Source organism: Callorhinchus milii, unplaced genomic scaffold (assembly GCF_018977255.1).
Source record: "Callorhinchus milii isolate IMCB2004 unplaced genomic scaffold, IMCB_Cmil_1.0 Scaffold29, whole genome shotgun sequence".
NCBI classification, from domain to species: Eukaryota; Metazoa; Chordata; class Chondrichthyes; order Chimaeriformes; family Callorhinchidae; genus Callorhinchus; species Callorhinchus milii.
This window is the reverse complement of record NW_024704770.1, coordinates 1251342-1273966: the sequence shown is the minus strand read 5'-3', so window position 1 is coordinate 1273966 and position 22625 is coordinate 1251342. Positions and strand designations below refer to the sequence as shown.

The window sequence follows — 22625 nt, the reverse complement described above, 5'->3', positions numbered from 1 at the left end:
TGTGGCGATGTCGGCGTGCAATCAAGTGTACTGAGAAACAGACAGACAAGAGCGATCAGCATGGTAATTCCTGCGAAGAGACCGTGTTGCTGAATTCCCCCTCGCCAGTGGTGCCCTATCGCCTTAGCTTGCTTTTGACCGGGCTGACCGGAAATTTCCCAAAAGTCGGATTGTTAGAAGAGAGAGAGAAAAAAAAAACCCCTCATCTCTTGGAGACAGTCAGTCGGCACACATTTCGTGAGTTTTTTTGGTCAGCAGCTGAGGAGACATTAGAACCTCAAGAGGAACACGATAAGGCGCTGTATAAAATGCAAAGCTTATCACTATCCTGCTGATATTGTTAATAATATTAACACATTGAGAATATTAATACGTTGAGACATCTCAAAGCCCTTCACAGAACAGAGCGTAAAGCGAATCGACTGTATGTTTTGTGGGCGAACAATGTCCCGGGTTACCACATTAGGATCCCTGAATGAATCCAAGTGCAACCAGCTCACAGAAAAACTCAGCCCGTTTTATTTTTACTTCAAGCTGCTCGGATACTGAAAGTCTTGAGATTTGTTTCGATTTGGATCTTACTTTGGCAAAGGAATTCGCTGTATTACATTGCGTCGACACCAGCAGATCGTAGGCAGCTGATAAGTCAGCGAACACCGTTGCTGATTGTTGTCGAGGCTTCACTTGATGACATCCCATTTATTTGCCATTAATTGTTTATTTCAAACTGACAGCTTGAAGTAGCGAGAAGGCACATTAATACCAGCGTGTCTTGTGTAATGTGTCTTAATTTCAAAGCAACAGACAGCAACAGAAAATAGCACAGGGCTTCAGCGTAACTGGAGACAATGGGAGCGCAGCACAGTCTCCATTAAAAAAGACCTGAAAGCGATCAGTATGATGGGAAGGCAAAATGGAGCAAGTCTCTGTCGCTCTCTCTCGCACGCAAACACGCACACGCACAAACCAGCCACGGCAGTGACTGGAGGAGGCAAGTAAATGGAGCGCTTGCTTCAAACTGCAGGTGGGCATTGGCACCGAATTGGTAATCGCAATCATGTACGCGGTTGGCTGTGCTGTTGACGTTACCTGAGGCTCAACCACCACACTCCCCTTTTTTGATGTGGCAGCTGAATATTTTACAAACGGTTTCCTTTCGGCTCCCAAAGAGAGTTGGGTTAGGTGCTGCAGCCGATATTGCTTCCGGCTCCGCCTTAAGCCCCGATCAAAAGGCTCCCCGAGCATGCGGAGAACGGTGAAAGCCCTCCAAACCGCCTCTGCGTCAGGTCAGCCAGCAAACTGAGAGCTAGACATTGGCGAGTCTGACCTCCTGCCCTGAATCAAGCCGGGGTCAAGCATTCAACTGTCACTCGGGGGCACGTTTATCCATAAATAGTGTATAATCTATTATTAACGTGAAACTTGAATCACCATCCGTCACTGTGTAATGTTAATTCTCGCTGAACAAAAAACACCCGCGTGTACATTGGACACAAGAGGCCACGCGTTGGTAATTCCGTCGCATTTCCGAGACCTCACGTTGAGCACAATCCGCGGCTATTCTGCGCAGTTTCGCAATCTGATTTTGTAGTTGTTTCCAACTAACATTGCGAAAACGAGTTTCTGCTTTGAGAGAACCATAGTAACCCTTGCGTTTGATACAGCGCCGTATCACGTCGCCGAGACGTCTCAAAGCGCTCCGCGGAATGTACTGCAAAGTGGGGCGACCGCATTTTGGGGGCGAAACGCGGCAGCCAATTGTGCACAGAAACGTTGTGGATTGAATTGAAATGACTACATTTTTTTTTGAGGGTTTATTGCCCTCAATACACTGATTTAAAGTGACATTCTTTAATTGAATTTAAATTTAACATAATTATCCAGAATTCATAAACATCCACACCCACCCCCCCACCCCCCACACACACTTCATTCACTTACTCTGCAGGAGGTTAACAGGCACCTCCCTGCTCTACACCCAGTTACGAGGATAATAATAATTCCCGCCGCCCTCTCCGACCCGCTTACACCCTAACTCCTCTATCCTTCCCCCTTCATTCAGCTGACTCTGCCGTCCTGCATGTCCCGCCTGCTTTCCGCTCCACGGTCAGCAGCCGTCCTTTCGGCCATTACGTCGCAAGACTCTGGAAGTCTCTGAGTCGATCCCTTCACCGTATTTTGAACGCTAACCTGCCTCACCACTGGCCATTTCCTCACTGAGTTCTCACTGAAGTTTGTGGATATTTTGGAACCAGGTGCTGAAGCAATGCGTGAACTTCAAGAAAGTTTTCCGCCCGTCTGCCCTCACGCTTTGGAACTCCATCCCACAGGCCCTTTGCCTCGACCTCTCCCTTTGCCTCCTTCAAGGCTAGTCCTCAGACCCTCCTCTTGGACCGCGCCTTCGGTCACTCTCCTACTCCTACTCTCCCTGCCCTCCACCCCTCCTGATCTCAACCCCAGCTCGGGTCCGAATCCCTGACTGTCCAGCGCCTTGGCACATCCTCCCGACGTGCGAGGCGCTACAATTGGTATTCAGGGTTTTATAATGAACAGTGGGGTTTCAGGTTATAACTCGAGAAGGAAGTTTTACTTATCCACAACTATGTGAGGGTGACTTTTCAGCAATGTTTTCAAGGGACGAAATCTAATTTCCATCTCGCCGTTGTGGAAGATCAGGTAGACTACAGATGATGATGATAGTGAGTCTATTGCACTTGACACTAACCACAGGTCGTCAGGGAAACTGGGTCAAGCTGCAGGGAGACAGAGAAGAGCACAGCTGTGGAGTCCCAGTCCTGGCACACTTCCAACATGGCAGGATTCATAAAGCAAAGCGCCACTCTTCACGTCAGGTGCACACGGTTTGTGGACCGCGTGTGCATAAGAGTGAGCGAGTGGGCGAGCAAGCGAGCCAAGAGCGAGTGAGTGAGTGAGTATGTGCGCACAAAAAGTTGTGATAGCTACCCTGTTATCTAAAAAAAATCATCCCACTTATTAGACACTACAATGGTCACTCCGTATAATAGGAATGCACTGTCTGAAAGGGTGGTGGAAGCAGAATCGACAGCAGCTTTCAAAAGGGAATTGGATAGGTACTTAAAAAGGAAACATTTGCGGTGCTGTGGGGTAAGGGTGGGGGAGTGGGACTGGTTGGATGGCTCTTTCAATGAGTCGGAACAGGCACGATTGGCCAAATGGCCTCTTTCTGTGCTGGAAGATTCTACGATTCTATTCTATGAGAAGTCTATCACTGAAAACCTGACTCTAGCAGATCTTTGCCGGTAAACGCAGACTGAGATTTGATAAAACTAGCTCCGCACTTAATGTGCAGTGGTCAGGTCTGCACCTGTGATAGTGGTTAGAATGTGTGACCGGCGACACAGCCTTTTAAGAAACCAGCACGAATGCATCTTGAAGAACTATTTGCATTTAAATGGGAAGGAGAGAAAACCACAGCTTCTGAACAGCTGCTTTGCTATTTCACAGCTCTTTTAATCATTCTTTAAAAGCTCCTACAACAACAACAAAAACAACTTGGATTTATACAGCGCCCTCCACGCCGGACAGCGTCTCAGAGCGCTTCACAGTAACGGATCCCGGGGCCGAGCCGGGGGGAGGGGGGGAGCGAAGGTGACCAAAGGCGCAGTCAAAAAGAAAGGTCTTCAGCCGGGACTTGAAAATAGGAAGAGAGGGGACAAGGCGAAGGGAGAAGGGAATTCCAGAGCCTCGTGACTAGGAACAGGAATGGTCATGAGGCCCAACCCCACCATTTTATTACCTCATCGCAGCTCTTTATCTTTTTAATCCCATTTCTCCATCTTTTTTCCTTATCCCTTAATTACCTTTATTTCCCAAGTACCTATCCAGATAATAAATAAGATAATAAAGTCACAGTTATCTAGGACAGTCTGTATTTCTATATAATAATCCTTGCATTTGATTTAGCACCTTACCACGTCTTAAAGATGTCCCAAAAGTCAGAGACTTTATATTATATAAGACTTTATATTATATAAGACTTTATATAAGTTAGAGGCTTAAGACGGTTCTATCAAAGACACTGTACCAGTTACTGTTTCGATTTCCACTCAAAAATGTTGCATTGGTTATTATCAACAAGAAGCATATCAATGATCCTGATTATTACATGAATTAGTTTTAGAAATCTGAACACACGCCTTTAAATAAACAGGAAAAGTAGTAATACAGTAAAACTCACATCAGTCAGGACCATAACATTCGATATGACTTATGCGAAGTCTGAGTTACAGAAAAGCTGAACAAGTTGAATAAAATCTGATTTACTCAATAATCTACACAGCGCATTTGTAATTCAACGCAGCCAGTAACTGTGCAAGCTGTAGTTCGATACTGCAGGCGGTAAGTACGCGCCCGGTAACCGGTCAAGACTACACTTCAATCAATGCCTCTTGACCTGCCGCCGTGTGCGAGCTCATCGGCAAGCATTGGAATCGCATTGAGTCGTGCGAAATGAAGTTCTTCTGCGCGTGCATCGACAGATCAAGACTATATTTTCCCCGATTCAATGCAAGGCGGTAAGTGCGGGAGCAACGGAGGGTAAAGGAGCGGAGTTATAAGTTAGGAGGTTATTAATGCAACGAGTGCAAAGAAATCTAAGTGGTTTTGATAGGAAGCTGACGGGGACTCGGATGCGTGTACGATTTAGGCAATTATATGATTTAAAGACAAGACTTGTACGAGTTTTACTTATTAATAGGTACAGCCGTGGCTTCGGCCTTCAGCTCAGAACACAACTGCACGTTGAATCAAGGCTGAAGTGGAAGGGGCCTTATTGAAGAAGTATGTAACATTAGCTCGACATCAGAATGCTCTACAATCCAACACATCCTTGGATATTTTGTCTACACGATACAGTCGTTAAACTTCACAGCATATCCTGGGTCGAGTTGTGAGACATCATCCCGACGTGAAATCCTGACTATACTAATGTTACTGTGTATAAAATCACATCTAAACTGTTAAATTCAGTTAGAAACACCTCATTAGAAAGATTTTTTTTATAATAAAAAAAAATTAACCAAAATTAGTCGGGGCGTGAGGAAACTGCGAAGAAATGGGCTGCTTTTCTCGCTGCTTTCTACGCGGCCCTTTGCAGAAAAGGCCTCCTTTGACCCTTCTGTTTAATTCCCTTTCACTTTGCACAACAGAGGGCTGCGCCAGCCCTCCGCTGCTCGTGATGATGTCATTAATGCGTCCGAGTGCTATTCAGTAAGGTTTAAATTCAGCAACTATGCCCTTACCGCAAACTTATGTGATTATCTGCGTACAATTTAGTTTCCTATTACAGTGTCATTTCAAATCGCTTCGTGTATTTAGCAGCACACGGCAATAAATGTACTGAATAAATAGACTAGCGCTTAAATAATTTGGTCACTCAATCCACGACAGTTTGTGGGACGCTGCTGTGCACAGTTGGCCACCACATTTCGCCCACAAAATATACAGTCAATTCGTTTTACAGTATATGCTGTGAAGCGCTTTGAAATGTCTCCAAGACGTGAAAAGGCACTATATCATATTCAAGGATTATTATTCAAACACAGGAAAAAAAAATTGCTATTTGCTGGAGATGACAAGAGCAACAGCAAAAGCATCGTGGCCATCACTATCTCGTCACTAAAATGCGATAGGGACAAATCTCTGACCTCTTATTATCAGTGAGTCTATGTATTTATATAACCAGTACTGTACTTCTAGGAATGTGTTTCTTTAAAGATGGAAAACCTAGCAGATTGTTACTGGGTTGTCTCTCATGCTGACCTGTACTTTCAGGTGCAAGCAGCTAGTCCTCCAGTCACAAAATAACAGCCGGTGAAACAGCCAGACCGTCCTTACTAGCCGTGGAAGAGTTGAACACTCCTGTAGGGAACCTCAGGTCCTCCTGCCAGTTTAGGCTAAAGCCACTTCAGCGGGGAACGAGTTGGCATTTAAAAGCAATTCTTGTTTGTTGACAACGTGTCAACCTATAGAAGCATGAAGCAACACCGCTTGGCGGTCAACGTACACATTGTACAGGGTGTCCGCAAAGTCCTGTTACCCCCTGTTACATGCAGCAATAGGATGAGACGACGGAGGAGCTGAGACTAGTTGTCGGAGATGCAGTTGGTCTCCTCACTCCATCCATGTTACGGAACGTGTGGCACCGAACACGGCGACGGATCATTATCTGCCATAAAAATTATGGTGCTCACTCACTCGCGCTGGAGTTCACTACAGTTAATTAAACACTTGTACTGAATACAATGAATGACACACTTCTAAATACTGTCATCTTCTTCCACATGTTTCAGGTGTCGGTCAGTTCACTGTAGGAAAAAAGGACGTGGGGGTAACAGGACTTTGGGAACACCCTGTAATAACAATAATAATCCGTACATTTGTAAGGATTACATGTCTCAAAGCGCTTCACAGACTATACTGTAAAGTGCAGTGACTGCATATTTTGCGGGCGAAACAGTCATGGATTGAAGTGACCAATTTTTTTTTCTGAAGAAGTTATTACCCTCGCAAAAGCGATCCGCCAATCGACCAACAACCAGATTCCTACGTACTGCTAGACAAACAGAGGCGTGTGGAGTAAGGAAACTTGCCCAACATTTTGTCCTGTCGGGGAATCGAACCCAGGTCTCTCGCTTGCGAGGCGAGTGCTCTAACCGCTGAGCTACAGGACTCCACCTGTACTTTAAGAACAAGAGGAACAAGGAAATGAAACCTGACCGCTCAAACCGATCATTGTGTTTGCGCTTCCTGTTCTAATTTTGACTGCACGTTATCACCCACAGGGTTTATCTTTAGTCACCGGATGCACAGGGTGAGCAGAGGCTGGATCTGCTCCTGGAAGGCCAAGTCAGCCGCCCAAAATGTCAAACGGCAGCAGATTGATCACTTTCTGAGGGCAATAATCCCTCAACAACAATAATACTGCGGTCACCAAATCCACGACTGTTTGTGGGACGCTGCTGTGTGCAATTGGCTGCCGCGTTTCGCCCACAAAATACACAGTCGCTACACTTTCCAGCATAGCCTGCGAAGCGCTATGAGGCGTTTCGAAGACATGACAAGGCGCTATATCAAATGCAAGGATTATTATTGTTGTTATTATTTCAGTTTGGGCCAAGGCAGACTGCCATTGTTTTAGGGAGGAGCACCGTTACGCTTGTGATTGTGCCGCACCCATTCGACACGGGGCACAAATATTAAAGAGCGAGGAAATAGCCAACGTTCTGTACATCTGTGTTCACGGTAGAGGGAGATGGGGATAATAATAATAATAATAATGATCCTTGCATTCTGTACAGTGCCCCATCATGTCGTTGAGGCATCTCAAAGCACTTCACAGAATATACTGTAAAATGCAGTAACTGTATTTTGTGGGCGAAACAAAGCTCTTACCAAACAGGACCACTTTCCCTGATGGGACACATTTGGCAGTTTGTTATATTCACTACCAAGTACGAGGTAAGCAGAGTGCACGCTGCGGCTTGCAGTTTATCTATCCCTGCTAAGTTTGTTTAAACACTGCTTTATACTCTTTCCCTGGATATGCATTAGATAAATAAACTTTTCACTGAAGGAGGGCCTATCACTGAGCAATTCCCTGTTGTGAATGAACTTTTGACTCATGCTCCCCAGAGAGAGAGAGAGAGAGTATCGCAGTCCTCCTCTGAAGATCGTTGCCTGCAACTAATTCCAAATAGTGTTACGCTACATACAAGGAGACCTGTTCCTTATCGACTTTTTGAGTAGTGCAATTCATTTGTATAGAACGGATCCCAGGCGTTTTGTGAAGAAACGTGAAAGGAAGCCGATGTAGCGGGCAGACTTACACCAGATTGCTAAATCAATATTTTATTAGGTTTGCTGTTTGCAATGCCGGATGACAGAAAAGCGCCTTGCTAAATCAGGTAACTGTCAGCTAAGATATCACCGGCAATGCCAGCGTGTTCGTCAGTAACGCCGCAGCGAGTAACAATGCATTTCAAGCGTTTGTTGTCTTCCGAAATTTTTGGCATTCCCCTCCGCGCACTGCATATTGCACAACTCGCGGAGAGATTGGATGGACATGATTAATACCAGATTTCTGTCAGTGCTGCTTTTGATCCAAGAACCAGGAGATGGACAGGAATAAGCAGTGCTGTCTCATCACTGCCTGTTTCCTCCGGGGGCGGCGGGGTGGGGGGGAGAGTGCCGGGAATCCATGCTGCAATTCCCTCTCAGGAATAACCCCAGTTCAGCCGTTCACCACGAGACAAATTAATAATAGTAATAGTCCTTGCATTTGATATAGTGTCTTATCACATCTTGGGACGTCTCAAAGGGCTTCACAGGACATACTGTAATGTCAATTGACTATTTTGTGGCACAAACAGCTGTAGATTTAATGAACAAATTATTTTTTAAAAATGTTTTGAACGAATTATTACCTACCAATCGACTAACAACCGGGTTCCTACTTGCTGCTGGGTAAACACAGGCATGTGGCGTAAGGAAACGCGCCAAAGGTTTTGCCCTTCCGGCAAACAAACCCGGGTTCTCTCGATTGTGAGGCGAGTGCTCTAACCACTGAGCTACAGGACACGACAAATTACAACCAAAGCTACACATACTACTGCCCAGGACAGAAGAACTCCAACGTACACTATTGGATTCTCTATTTCCTGTTTTTAATTAAACAGCGTTGGCTTAATATGAAGAAAAGAAAAAAAAATCTTACTGTGTTGTCTTAAATCACGACAAACACATCTCTCGATATCCACATCTTTTTCTCCCTAATTCCGTAAGAAGACATTTTATTGAAGTTAACATTTCAATATTTGTTCTGAACTCCAGACCTAAAGATCTGGATAGGTTCTGTAACAATTACTTCGCCCGCAAAATATACAGTCAATTCACTTTACAGTATATCCTGTGAAGCTCTTTGAGACATCTCGGAGACGTGATAAGGCGCTATGTCAAATGTAGGGTTTATTATTATTGCTTCAGAATCTCAGCTTTCCAGCCACAAACATTACTGCTGCAGTGATTCATTTGAGTCAGTCTCGATGTGGCAGCTCCTAGATTTATCATAACATTTTAAACAAAACTGTTGTGGTTCCTTCCATTGCCTCCATTACCTCACCAGCTCTGGTGAAGTTCTGGGAGCAAAGGCTTGGGTGAGGTGGGGAAGGGGCGATTTGGTGGGATAGAGGGAGAATGTTCCAGAGTTTCGGGGCGTAGTGTCTGAAAGCGAGACCACCAATGGTATGGACACTGGTTTGGTCAGGGCAGACGCTATCCTCGTAAAATTACATCTTTAGGTACCAGTACCCCCATCACACCGGTTCTAAACAGGCTCCACTGGCTCCCTGTCGCCAATCGGATTGATTTCAAGATCCTCACACTCGTTTTCAATTCGCTTCATGTCCTGGCATCTCTCTACCTCCCCAACCCACTACCCAACTGCCTCCGCTCGAGTGGCCTTGGCCTTCTGCTTGTCCCTCGTGCCTTCCATTCTAACATTGGTGGCCGTGCTTTCACCGACTACGCCCCGAAATTCTGGAACACTCTTCCTACGCCTTGCCCCTTCCTTCCCCGTCTTCGGTTCGCACCCGAAGATCTTCCGCTTCGACTGTGTCTGCGGTCACCTCCCCCCTTCCTCTGGCTCAGCGTCGTGCTCTGTCAAGCACTCTGGGTTCCCTACCCTGCGTGAGGGGCTCCATATAAACACAAGTTGTTGTTGTTTCGTAATGAAATACACCTTTCAGCCCAAGCTCACGAGAAGAGAACAGTCTTGTATTTTCAACAGAGTTAGGAAAGCAGCTTTCTTAACAAAAGAAGTCAATACAATTTACAGTATGTTCTGTGAAGCGCTTTGAGGCATCTCAATGACATGGTAAGGCGTTCTATCAAATGCAAGAATTATTATAAAAGATTATTAAAAGAAACAAGACAATAATATAGATATAATTTCTTATCTATTTAATGGAACAGGACAGGATTTGAATACAATTAAATTGACTGTATATTTTGTGGGCAAAGTAATTGTTACAGAACCTATCTAGACCTTCAGGTCTGGAGTTCAGAACAAATATTGAAATGTTAACTTCAATAAAATATCTCCTTACGGGATTAGGGAGAAAAAGATGTGGAGATGGAGAGATGTGTTTGTTGTGATTTAAGACAATGCTGTAAGATTTTTTTTTCTTTTCTTCATATTAAGCCAACGCTATTTCATCAAAAACAGGAAATGAAGAATCCAATAGTGTATGTTGGAGTTCTTATGTCCTGGGCAGTAGTATGTGTAGCTTTGGTTGTAATTTGTCGTGTTCTGTAGCTCAGTGGTTTGAGCACTTGCCTCACAATCGAGAGAACCCGGGTTTGTTTCCTGGCAGAGCGAAACTGAACTTCACAGGACCTTTTTCGGAAGGCTGATGTAACTCCAACTGTACCATCTTAACCTCTCCAGCAAAACACAGGAAGGTAGTGCTGTCACTCATTCTGTGCCGCACGTACATCATCAGCTACTTAACTTGACTGCAGACAGGCTGTGACAACCCATCAGTATCTGCACAGTCACGAGCTAAGTCAATTCAGTCTGTAAGCAAATAGTATTAAAAGACCTTACTTCTTAAAATAGGGAAACAAATGGTTACGCTCGTGCTTCGTATCTTAACAGTACAAGAACTGATGAATAATCTATTTGTGGGTATATATTCCCGTACACAATGAGCATTGCTGTAATTCCATGGTGCATTAACGCACGCCCCTTGGCAAACACATAATACCATGCAGAGATTTAAATCAGCTTCTAATGATATTACAGAGAATTAGTGCCCAATCACATTGTTTCATTTTAATTATCAATTAATTCTGGTGTTGACTCAGATACAATATGTACAGATTTTAACATTGGGCAAGTCTGTATATAAATCCCTACTGTGTCTGCACAGATATAATACTGGGTTTGCAGTGCGTAAAACTGAACTATTCAGACTAAAGCAGTCCCTGGAGACTGTGGAGCGAGTCCAATACAGTTCATGCACTACTGCACTGAACTACCATTTCTCCTCTCATCAAACCCTTGCTATATATGGCGCTCCCCCCAGAACACAAAAGACTCGTCAAATCGTGTTTAATTTTTTCCAAACGACAAATATTTCCACATAACTGGAGATGCCATTTCTGGGTTTGCCCAATATGGTCAACTGGAACAGCAGCTTTGGTTGAAATATTTCCTGGCAGCTGAGCTCCACAAACATTCGCCTTCCCAGAGTCAGTTAGAAAGGGAAAAAGCAAAGGTCAGCCTGTGGTCTGTTAAACGACCGCAAATAAAAACAGTAACTGGATATGGTTTGCTGCAATGATATATTTTCAAGAGTTTTATGGCAACAAATTCATGCAGATCAGGCTGGAGTGGCTGATGCTATTCCTACGATGCTTTGTATTTGATATCGCTGGACTAGAAACACGCAGTTTAGTGTAAATCCTGTGAAATGCTGTGAGACGTTTCGGTGACACAAGGCGTTGTTACAGAAGCAAGTTTTTTTTTTACCCGTATGAATAATAGAAATTGCAGATGATTCACAGCACATTTCTAATCTTAAGAATGATTTCTAAAGGGTGTCCAGAGTATAATTTGCTTTAGTATGTAACATGAAAAAGACTAAGCAACTAAGTCTGAAATGGTACTTTACTGAATGCATGGCCTTGTGATACATTCTCCCAGGGCTGGGCTGCCCTCCACCATCTTAGCTTACAGTCTCCAAGATCCCAGGTTGTAATGCTGTAATACCGGCCGCGCAGGATCAATGGGCTAAATAACTACCTCCTGTTCCTATGTTCTTGTCCACCATCTTCCTACCGTACAAGCAATCAGCACTACAAATCAGCCCAGTCTCGTGGAGGCCATCATTTTTAAGAGACAAAAATGCAGTCAATTCACTTCGCAGTATATCCTGTGAAACGCTTCGATGCATCTTAACGATGTGATAAGGCGCTACATCAAATGCAAGGATTATTATTATAAGACCTTTGCACGCACAAACATTAGGATCCAGCTTTTCTCAGTTCTTATAAAGGGACTGAACGTTTCGTTGCATTTTGAAAGTTAACCCCGTGAGGATAATTTATTTGAAAGCAATTAAAAATATATTCCCTTATCCAGCTGCTTTCTTCCCCCCCCCCACCCCCGTCCTTTCTTTGATCAGCCTCAGTAACAACACAATACTGAGTCTATCATCGCTGTCTCGCTACCCCTTGCTGGCTGGGAAAGAGAGCCATGTGCTGGATACATTCTATGTCGCCTGCATTTAAACCAGCATGGCGGGTACTTAATTTTTATTTAAACTACGTAGCTTCGATTGGTAAATGATTGATAGTAACATCACATTATTTACTGTACCGACAATAAAAATCACGGGTAGGACCTTTAAATGTGAATGTATACTGAGTAAAATTGTCTCTGCTGCAGGATTTTGCTGGTTTATGCATGCCCCAAGGTGGCAGTGTACTATACGTTATCAAATTATCCATTCACTTTGGAGACACATTGAATAATCCAAGCAGGACATCAGGAAGATTATAGCTGCCTTACGTTTAATGCTTTACCACAGTCCAAAAAAAGTAAACCAGGAGTGACATCTGTGAATCCTGAGATGTTAAACTGAAGTCTGTCAAGTGGACATTAAAGATCCTATGGCATGATTTAAAAAGGGAGTTTCTCCCGGTGTCCTGGCTAACAATCCCCCAGATGGCTGTTTGTGGGGCATTGCTGTGACGTGGCTGACATTTTCACCCACAGAGTATGTATAACAGAATATCCTCCGAAGCGTTTGCGATGTCTACCCGAAGTGAACGGCGGAGTCCTGTAGAGTAGCGGTTAGAGCATCCGCCTCGCAAGCAAGAGGACCTGGGTTCGATTCCCAACAGGGCGAAACATAGTAAGTTTTCCTACTCCACGTGCCTCTGCTGTCTAGCAGTAAGTAGGAACCCGGTTGTTAGTCGATTGGCGGATCGTGTTTCCAAGGGCAATAATCCCTCAAAAAAAAATGGTTACTCAATCCATGACCGTTGTGGGGACGCTGCTGTGTGCAATTGGCTGCCGCATTTCACTCACAATACACAGTCAATCCACTTTACAGTGTATTCTGTGAAGCGCTTTGAGACGTCTAGTCGATGTGATAAGGCGTTATACCAAATGCAAGGATTATTATTATTAGCATTACTACATCAGATGTGAGGATGATTATTATAATCCTCTTTACCACCACCTGATCAGGGCTTGACACGTGCTGTGGCTTAAGACTACCGTGGCATCAGTGACCACCACTTCTCTTTGACCGAGCCTTCAGCTCCCCTCTCGACTCTCTTCCCCCTCCTCGCTCCCTCCCTTCCCTCCCCTCACCCTGACCATTTCCCCCCTCCTCGCTCCCTCCCTTCCCTCCCCTCACCCTGACCATTCCCCCCCCGGCTCGGGTCATGACCCAACTGTGCAGCGCCTTGGGACGTCCTCCTGACGTGAAAGGCGCTTTATAAATGGAATCTTGTTGTTGTTGTTGCTCCGGCAGGGCAGTGTGTAAACACTGCATTATGTCCATATTGAAAGTAAAGTTGAATACCCTGCCTCAAGCGTGCAAAACACTGCAGACCCTGGAAATCTGAAGCCGCTGGGAACACTCAGTAGGTCAGGCAGCAACTTTGACTCACTTTCCTCTCTTCATAGATGCTGCCTGACCTGCTGAGCGTTCCCAGCGACTTCCGTGGAAAAACTAACTTTTTTTCCCATCTGTGTTTTCCGAGGTTTTGCCACTGTGTCAACCATCGTTCACTCTATCAGCAGGGTTTACTTACGTTCGTAATTCATTCATCTGAAAGTGCAAGTGCCTCACCAGAGGTGTTACCAAAACAGACAAATAAATGACAAGCAGAGGAAATAGTATCACCAAATAGTTTACATTTGATTCATTTCAGCGCCTTGGGATGTCATCCCAACATGAAAAGCGCTATAATAAATGCAATTTGTTGCTGTTGATTCATCAAGATTTAGGGGTAGTATGCAGACAACAGAATTGCTGAACCAATTCATATATATTTCGCCCCCAAATATACAGTCAATTCACTTTACAGTCTATTCTGTCAAGCGCTTTGAGATGTCGAGAAGACGTGAAAAGCGCTATATAAACTGCAAGGATTATTATTATTATTATTTATTATATTATATTTACATTTATATAAAGGGTGGGGAGGGGAAAAGATAACCAAAATCAATGGTCAAGGATGGAAGGGTTGAGACGGGCTTTGAAAATAATAATAATAATAATCCTTGCATTTGATATAGCACCTTATCCTGTCTTTGAGGTGTCTCAAAGCGCTTCACAGAATTTACTGTGAAGTGAATTGACTGCATATTTGTGGGTGAATCATGGCAACCAATTGTGCACAGTAGTGTCTCACAAACAATCGTGAATTGATTGACCAAATTATTATTTATTTTCGCTTTTTTTGAAGGGATTGTTATCCCCAGAAAAGCGATCTGCCAATTGACTAACAACTAGGTTCCTACTTACTGTTAGGTAAACAGAGGCGTGTGGAGTAAGGAAACTTGACCTACATTTTACCTTATCGGGAATCGCATGTGAGGCAAGTACTCTAACACGAAGCTACAGGGTCTACACATGAAATGAAGGTATTGTTGAACTTCACCTGTAGCCATCACAGAAACAAAGACAAGGGACGTTTCAGGCAACTTCTGCACTGTTTTTATGAGACTAATGAGGGCACCTAAGAAGAACAAAATAGGTCAATCCATTGACTTCCCTGAATAGGCGAGTTTCAAAACTTGGACAAAGATAGTTGAACATTTTGTTGGCAAGAGACCGTTTTTCAAAAGGAATAGGAACTTACATAGTTTCCTTTGGTGGTTTGTATTCGTAAACACATATATTTGCAACATCCACCAGTGATGGATTTCATCTTTTTTATATTGTGAAATAACGGGACACGAGGCAGTTACGCTCACACTGACATTCTTGAAATGAATGCGGTTCAGAAAGTAGGCAGTTGAGAGGCCTGTCAAGTAAAAGTTTACATCATAAATTGCTTTTATTAACTTATACACCATTTTCTGAATTCTTAGGAACATGTCTCGATTCTGTCAAAGGTAAATAACAACAAATTACATTGACACAGCGCCTTTCACGCCGGGAGGATGTCCAAAGATGCTGGACAGTCAGGTATTTGGACCCGAGCTGGAGGCTGGGATCAGGAGAGGTGGAGTGCAGGAAGGGTAGAGGAAGGAGGGTGACCAAAGGCACGGTCGAAGAGGAGGGTCTTGAGATGGGCGTTGAAGGAGGCAAGGAAGCGAGCAAGGCAAAGGGACTGTGGGATGGAGTTCCAAAGGGTGTGGGGCAGGGAGGCCAAACGCCCGATCACCGATGGTCCAAGCAGGGCGGGGGACATGGAGCAGGCCGGTGTCCGCTAAGTGCGGAAGCGGATAGGATCTGCAGCTTATTGAGGGAAGAGTTAGGAAAGCCGACAAGCAGAGACTTGGCGTAGTCAAGCCTAGATGTAATGAATGCATGGATGAGGGTCTCGGTATCCTGAGGGGAGAGGCAGTGGCGAGGTAGGCAATGTTGCGGAGGTGGGGGAAATACAGAGTCATGGTACAGATGTGGGGTAGAACGGACACTTGAGGGTCAAGCAAGCCCAAAACAATTTATTACAATTTATTGTAATAGTTAATAAATATATTAAATAGTTCATATTAATACCACGAGAAGAAATAAAACCAGAAGAAAAAGCAAAATAGGTGAAAACCTATCTTATATCACAGAGTTACCTCTTTGTTTCTGTCTATTCTCACAGCCAAGCAAGTCATACAAATTACATACATGGCAATTGCCCAGCAAGAATCAGTGCGTTTCAAATCCACACCCATAACTATGTTTACTGGGACAATACTGGAATGTATAACATGAAGAAGGAAACTTGGAATAATACTTCAGAACAAGATGTCAAAATTAATTTAATTTTAAACATTATTCTAAGTTTTGATAGAATCCAATCTGCAAAGAGTTTGAATTCTGGGCGCTGTTCTGATATATGTATGTGCTACTCAGACAGTGATGTGGCTTCGGCGGAAGTTCAGTTCATGGCTTTAATAGATTCCAAAGAGAAAACCAGGCAGAAAAAAAATGGTCACAGCATTCCAGCAGCATGACCACTGTATTTAATATATTTTCTTGGTAAGAAAAGCTGGTGGGGATCATTTCATTACAACGGTATAATAAAAATGTTATTTGGTTCCAAGATGAAGATAAAATGCCCGCACTGAAGTGGTGTTAGAGGTTCTGGATTTCACTGTGATACAGGTCCCAAACTACAACATGTTCCTCAAGCACTAATGTCAATACTATAACAGTGCAATTAAACAAATCTAATTAGCCCATTCACATAGGTAGCTTAAAATTGATCACGAACCACATGAGTTAATCATCATAAATGATCCTCGGAGAGTTTGGCTTAAGAATGAAAATCCAATTTGTCTCAATACCTAAATCTATTTTTGGAATGCTATTTTTCTGAACTGATTTTTGAAACCATATTTGGAGACCTTTATACAGGTTAGTTGAGTTTAGCTGCTAGTTTACATTGAGATACTTTTAGTGATCAGACATTCAATTTGCTATTGCAGTATTCATACTTGATTGCAAACCTACAGATACCAGAAATACTTCACACAGATATTGCGTTATCTGTGTGCGATTGGCTGCCGCGTTTCGCCCACAAAATATGCAGTCAATTAATTTTACTGTATATTCTGTGAAATGCTTTGAGACATCTTGAAGACGTGATAGGACGCTATATCAAATGCAAGGATTATTATTCTTATAAAAGGCTAAAACAAAGAAGACCATTATCCAAATGTCCATGTCTGTAATTCTACAGGTATCAGTTCAGGACACAACATTCGTCACGTCCTGTGAACAGCTCCTTTGTCATTTTAATGCTGCTGACATCTTATCACCAGGATCACTATATATAAATCACATGACATGCTTGACATGATGTTTTAGTTGCCCATCTTGGTGAAGTGGTTTATACATGGGGGTACAATTCATCTGTAATTAGAAACCGTGTTGGAGATGGTATATATGAGCTGTGCCATGCTGTCAGAAATGCTCAACATAGTTAGGATACTGCAGCCTGCCTCCATGCCACAAACTACATCACTCCCAGCTGCAGCTTAATTTTCTGTGACTTGTCTAATTACTGTAATTAAACATTAATTGCCATTAATTATTCACACATAAGCTAGTCGCAAGTCAAGTGGTAAAAGCCAGATGAAATCTGCCGTACAACTTACATGTGAACACTCTGCACTGTTCGATGTTGGCAGGTCAATGGGTTCACCCATCGTGGAACACAAGCCGAGACCCCTCAAAATCCTCCGGGCTCTGGCACTGGAGCCAACAGTGACAGGAAAACCACGGACAGAGGCTTCCGATTACCATCAGCTCTTCCCAACTGGGTCTGTAGGCTCTCCATTAAAGTCCAAAGCAACAGTTTTAGAAATGCCTTATAAAGTAGGCAGCAGTAACGGACAAAAAAAATACAGAAAAATCTGCAACAATTCAGCAAACACAGTCGTTTATTTTGCGGGGACACTGTATGTACTGTTTAACAATAAATCTAACTATAAATGCTTGGGCAGCGGCGCTTTGCCAAAAATAACCTAATTCACTCCAGACGTTTTCAACTCCATTCCAGGCTGCGAACGTGAGCAGGCACCATCGACAAACGGAGAACACAAAAGGTTATGTCTCCTAACGGGTGCTACAACTACCGCATCACACGTGAATTCTTGATGGGGTCCTGTAGCTCAGTGGTTAGAGCACTCGCTTTCCAAGCGAGAGACCTGATTTCAATCCCCGGGGGGGTCAGGGCCAAACCTCGGGCAAGTTTCCTTACTCCACACAGAGCCTAATAATAATCCCTCCAAAGCCAAAAACAATAATAAATCGGTCATTTTCAATCCACGACTGTTTGTGGGACATTGCTGTGCGCCATTGGCTGCCGCGTTCGCCCACAAATATACAGTGAATTCACTTTACAGTGTGTTCTGTGAAGCGCTTTGGGACGTCCTCCCGACGTGAAAAGCGCTATATCAAAATGCAAGGATTATTATTATTATTATTATTTATTAACGAATGAACTTGAAAGCTCCAGCAATGAACAAAAACTTTTGAAAGAAAAAGCACTCGAGAATTTAGCGTTTTTTTTAAAAAAAAAGGTCAAGACTCTGTGACAAGTAGCTGTGCTACGGGGCTCAGAAAGAGCGGTGACCTTACGGAGACCGCATTCCTAGCCGTGGTGGTCCAAAGGTAATATATGCTCACAGCTTCTGGTGACTGATAACTTACAAATGTTTAAGGTGGCTTTGATTTGGCCAAATCTTGAAGCCTTTGTTGTTCTTCTCTATCTGACGAATGCAAATCAGACACCCAGAGGTCCAATTCGGGCATTATCGTGCTGCAGGCTTTTGTTAAATGTTTAGCTTTCGCAAAAACAATTCAAGTCCCAAACAACGGGGTGATTAATCCAAGTCTTCCGAGGAGTCTCGCTGTTAAAAATTAGATTTCCTAGAATGAGAACATTTAAATTCAAACCTGCCCTGGGTCAAAAACGAAAACAAATGAGCAATGTGATTTTTAGAGATAATAAAAATAATCCCTGCATTCGATATAGTGCCTTATCGTGTTGTTGAGGTGTCCCAAAGCTCTTCACGGAAAATACCGTCGATTGTATTTTATGGGCGAAATGTAGCAGCCAATTGTGCACAGCGGTGTCCCACAAACAGTTGTGGAGTGAGTGATCAAAGTATTATGATTCTTTTTGAAATAATAATAAACACATAATAAATAAATAATTCAAGATCATCACTTGAACCCCGCAAATATCAGAAGCTAGGACCAGCCGACCCGTTATAGCTTTGACTTGGGGACCATTGGGTACAGTATGGGATAGACTTATAGTAATAATAATAATAATAATAATCCTTACATTTGATATAGCGCTTTTCACGTCGAGAGGACGTCCCAAAGCGCTTCACAGAACACACTGTAAAGTGAATTGACTGTATATTTGTGGGCGAACGCGGCAGCCAATGGCGCACAGCAATGTCCCACAAACAGTCGTAGATTGAAAATGACCAATTTATTATTGTTTTGGGTGTGAAGGAGGAGGGAGTGAGCTATGCTCAGGAGCACAGGAGATGGACACCTAAACTGTGCCTTCGAGCTTGTAAGTTACTTTGTTTTTCAGCACAACCAAAGTTTGGAAAGAGCCCCCTCCCCTCCCTCTCCGCCTCTCCCACGCAACCCTAAAATAATAAAAATAATAATAATTTGGCCGCTCAATCCACGACTGCTGTGTGCAATTGGCTGCTGTGGTTCACCCACAAAATACAGTTAATTCACTTTACAGTGTATTCTGTGAAAAGCTTTGAGACGTCTCAAAGGCGTGTCAAGGCTCTGTATCAAATGCAAGGATTATTATTATTATATTGGTCATGCAGTTGTTTGTTCCAATTGATGTTGTGCGGCACAGTCCTGGATCTGTACAGCTGGCTGGAAGCCCTGTGCCGAAGTCACATATTCTGTGCGTTGCTCTCTCTCATCATGTGCTACACACACCATATTTACAAAAAGACAGCCTTTCATTAATGTATGAAAGCATTGCTTTGAACATTTTCTCCATAGGTTGGTGTGCCAGCTTCATGTTATGCAAACACTGAAATGTTAACCAGGGAGAGCACTAAATCACACCCACTGTTGGTTGTCCAAGTCGAGCGAATTTTGCTTCACGCTAAAGAAATGGCAAATCCCCAAAATACAATACGGAGAGCACATTTCAAACAGAGAAATTGCTTGAACTCATAGATAACTGTGTTTATAGGTAATAGCATACTGTGGGTTATAATTCAGTAGCAATTAACAAGCAGGATGTTGTCAGAGCTAACAGAATTCCGTTGTGAGCGAGGACTGAAGCCGAACATAGAAAATACTGCAGACAAATAAGATTGCGAAGTTCACCTACAAAATATAGTCACTACACTTTACAGTAAATCCTGTGAAGTGCTTTGAGACATCCTCCAACTCCATATCAAATGCACAGATTTATTTATTACAAGGTTTGAAGAGTGACAAGATTAATGGTTGAATTACTACAGCTCAATTGTCAAGATACGGTTTCCTGGCAATGAATAACAATAAGCATTTACAAAATATGTTAAGTCTAATTTCAGTCAATTCCATTGTAAAATTGAAATATTTTGTCTCACAACCTGGGTTTTAAGACTAAAGGCTAGATTCTCTTGATGTGAATATTTATTTTAAGAAATAATACCATTACCCAACATGAAATATGTGCAAGAATGTATCATTAGGTTTCATTAACGTACTGTATTGGGACATGACATTCGATTACTTTTTATAGTGATTTGAGCTTTTGCGGTTGAAGGCTTGCGTTAGTTTATACAAAGAGATAATATTGTATTATAATCGTACATGAAGTGTTGTTCGTGGAGTCCTGTAGCGTAATGGTTAAAGCACTCGCCTTGCAAGCGAGTGGACCTGGGTTTGATTCATGATCAGGGCGAAACGTTAGGCAAGTTTCCTTACTCCACACCCCTCTTTTTACCCAGCAATAAGTAGGAACACGGTTTTAATTGGATTGGCACATCTCTTTTCCGGGGATAATAATTTTTTAATAAGCTTTGAGACATCTTGAAGACGTGACATCTTCAGCCTCTCAGCCCCGAGGCTCTGGAACTCCATCCCCCAGTGCCTTCGCCGCTTCCTCCCTTTCCTTCTTCAAGGCCGGTCTCAAGACCTTTCTCTTTGACCGAGCCTTCAGCTCCCCTCTCGACTCTCTACCCCCTCCTCGCACCCTCCCTTCCCTCCCCTCACCCTGACCATTTCCCCCCTCCTCGCTCCCTCCCTTCCTCCCTTCACCCTGACCATTTCCCCCAATGCTCGGATCCTGACCCAACTGTCCAGGGCCTTGGGACGTCCTCCCGACGTGAAAGGCGCTCTATAAATGGAATCTTGTTGCTGTTGTTGTGATAAGGCGCTATATCAAATGCATGGATTATTATTGTTATTACGTGCAAGAATATATATCACATTGAATCACTATAGCATAAGATATCAGCTGATTTTTCTGGTAAACGTAGATTGACTTCAGGAGAATGTCACTCTCGTCTATAGTTACTATGAGCAATAAACAACAAAAAATTACATTTGTATAGAACCTGTGGAGTCCTGTAGCTCAGTGGTTAGAGCACTCGCTTTGCAAGTGAGAAACCTGAGTTCAATTCCAGGCAGAGGGCGAAACCTCGGGCAAGTTTCCTTACTCCACACAGAGCCTAATAATAATCCCTCCAAAAAACCAAAAACAATAATAAATTGGTCATTTTCAATCTACGACTGTTTGTGGGACATTGCTGTGCGCAATTGGCTGCCGCGTTCGCCCACAAACATACAGTCAATTCACTTTACAGTGTGTTCTGTGAAGCGCTTTGGGACGTCCTCCCGACGTGAAAAGCGCTATATCAAATGCAAGGAATATTATTATTATTATTATTATTAACCTTTCGCATTGGAAGGACATCCCAAGGCCCTAATAAAGGAATATTTGCCCAGAAACAGATTTCATCTGATGAAAATCCATCTGATTTCTTAGGTTTTGAACCAAACCATGGTAGCGAGCCAAGTTCTGAAAGAAATCTGGAAACGCCTGTGGATATTTAATAGGATGCAGTATCACAACCGGTTGGAATGTAGAACAGGGATGTATTCAGTACTGCTGCAGTTCTCAAGTATCTTTGCTGTCTGATAGACAAAGAAATCCCAAGTTGAGAACATCTTAATATACTATGTCCTTTTCCAGAAGGGTTTTCATATTCCTCTCAAGGTTTATGGTTCAGGCAATACAACAGCACTGTGCACTACCAGGATGTGGTGTTACAGAATGCAGCGATACAAGTTCATCTCCCCTACTCTCAGAGTGCTGTGCGGTACGCTACTCAGCAGCTGTGTCAGAGTGCCAGGCGGCACCCAAAAGGGAGGTAAGTCACCACCAGGTCTTAACTTTGGGCAAGACGAATGGCCTCCCGATGAGGCCAAACTGGGCGCTGGGGGGGTGGGGAAGAGGGAAAATGCCACAATCCATTTTCAGTTAAAAATAGCACCATTATGTTCATTCCAGATCCAGCTGAGTCCTTGAGGGTTTACTGTCAACTCTACTGTTAGTGATGCTCCACATACAATAATAATCCTTGCATTTGATAGTATTATATATAACTATATATATATAATAAATACAATCTAATTGTAACATTGTAAGAGATCATACAAAACACATATATATATATATATAGGGACACTGGTTTGCATCCATCATTTCCGCACAAAATAAGATCCAGATTTCAATCATTCCATGGTGGGTAGTTGTCAAATAAAAGTGGAGTGACAAAATCCGTTGGCCAACTAACACAACTTGTGTTTACATAGCATCCCAGAGCACTTAACAGTGGTGGAGCACGA

The 22625-nt window shown here is 43.2% G+C and overlaps 1 protein-coding gene and 1 non-coding gene across 3 annotated transcripts in view; one reads left to right on the top strand and one right to left on the bottom strand.

Annotated features, from left to right (window-relative positions):
• Positions 1–22625, bottom strand: part of pbx4 (pre-B-cell leukemia transcription factor 4) — a 204813-nt gene that overhangs the window by 45112 nt on the left and 137076 nt on the right. The window lies entirely within an intron of this gene.
• trnag-ucc lies at positions 17889–17960 on the top strand. The gene has a single exon. It is a non-coding gene; the product is annotated as a tRNA-Gly (tRNA).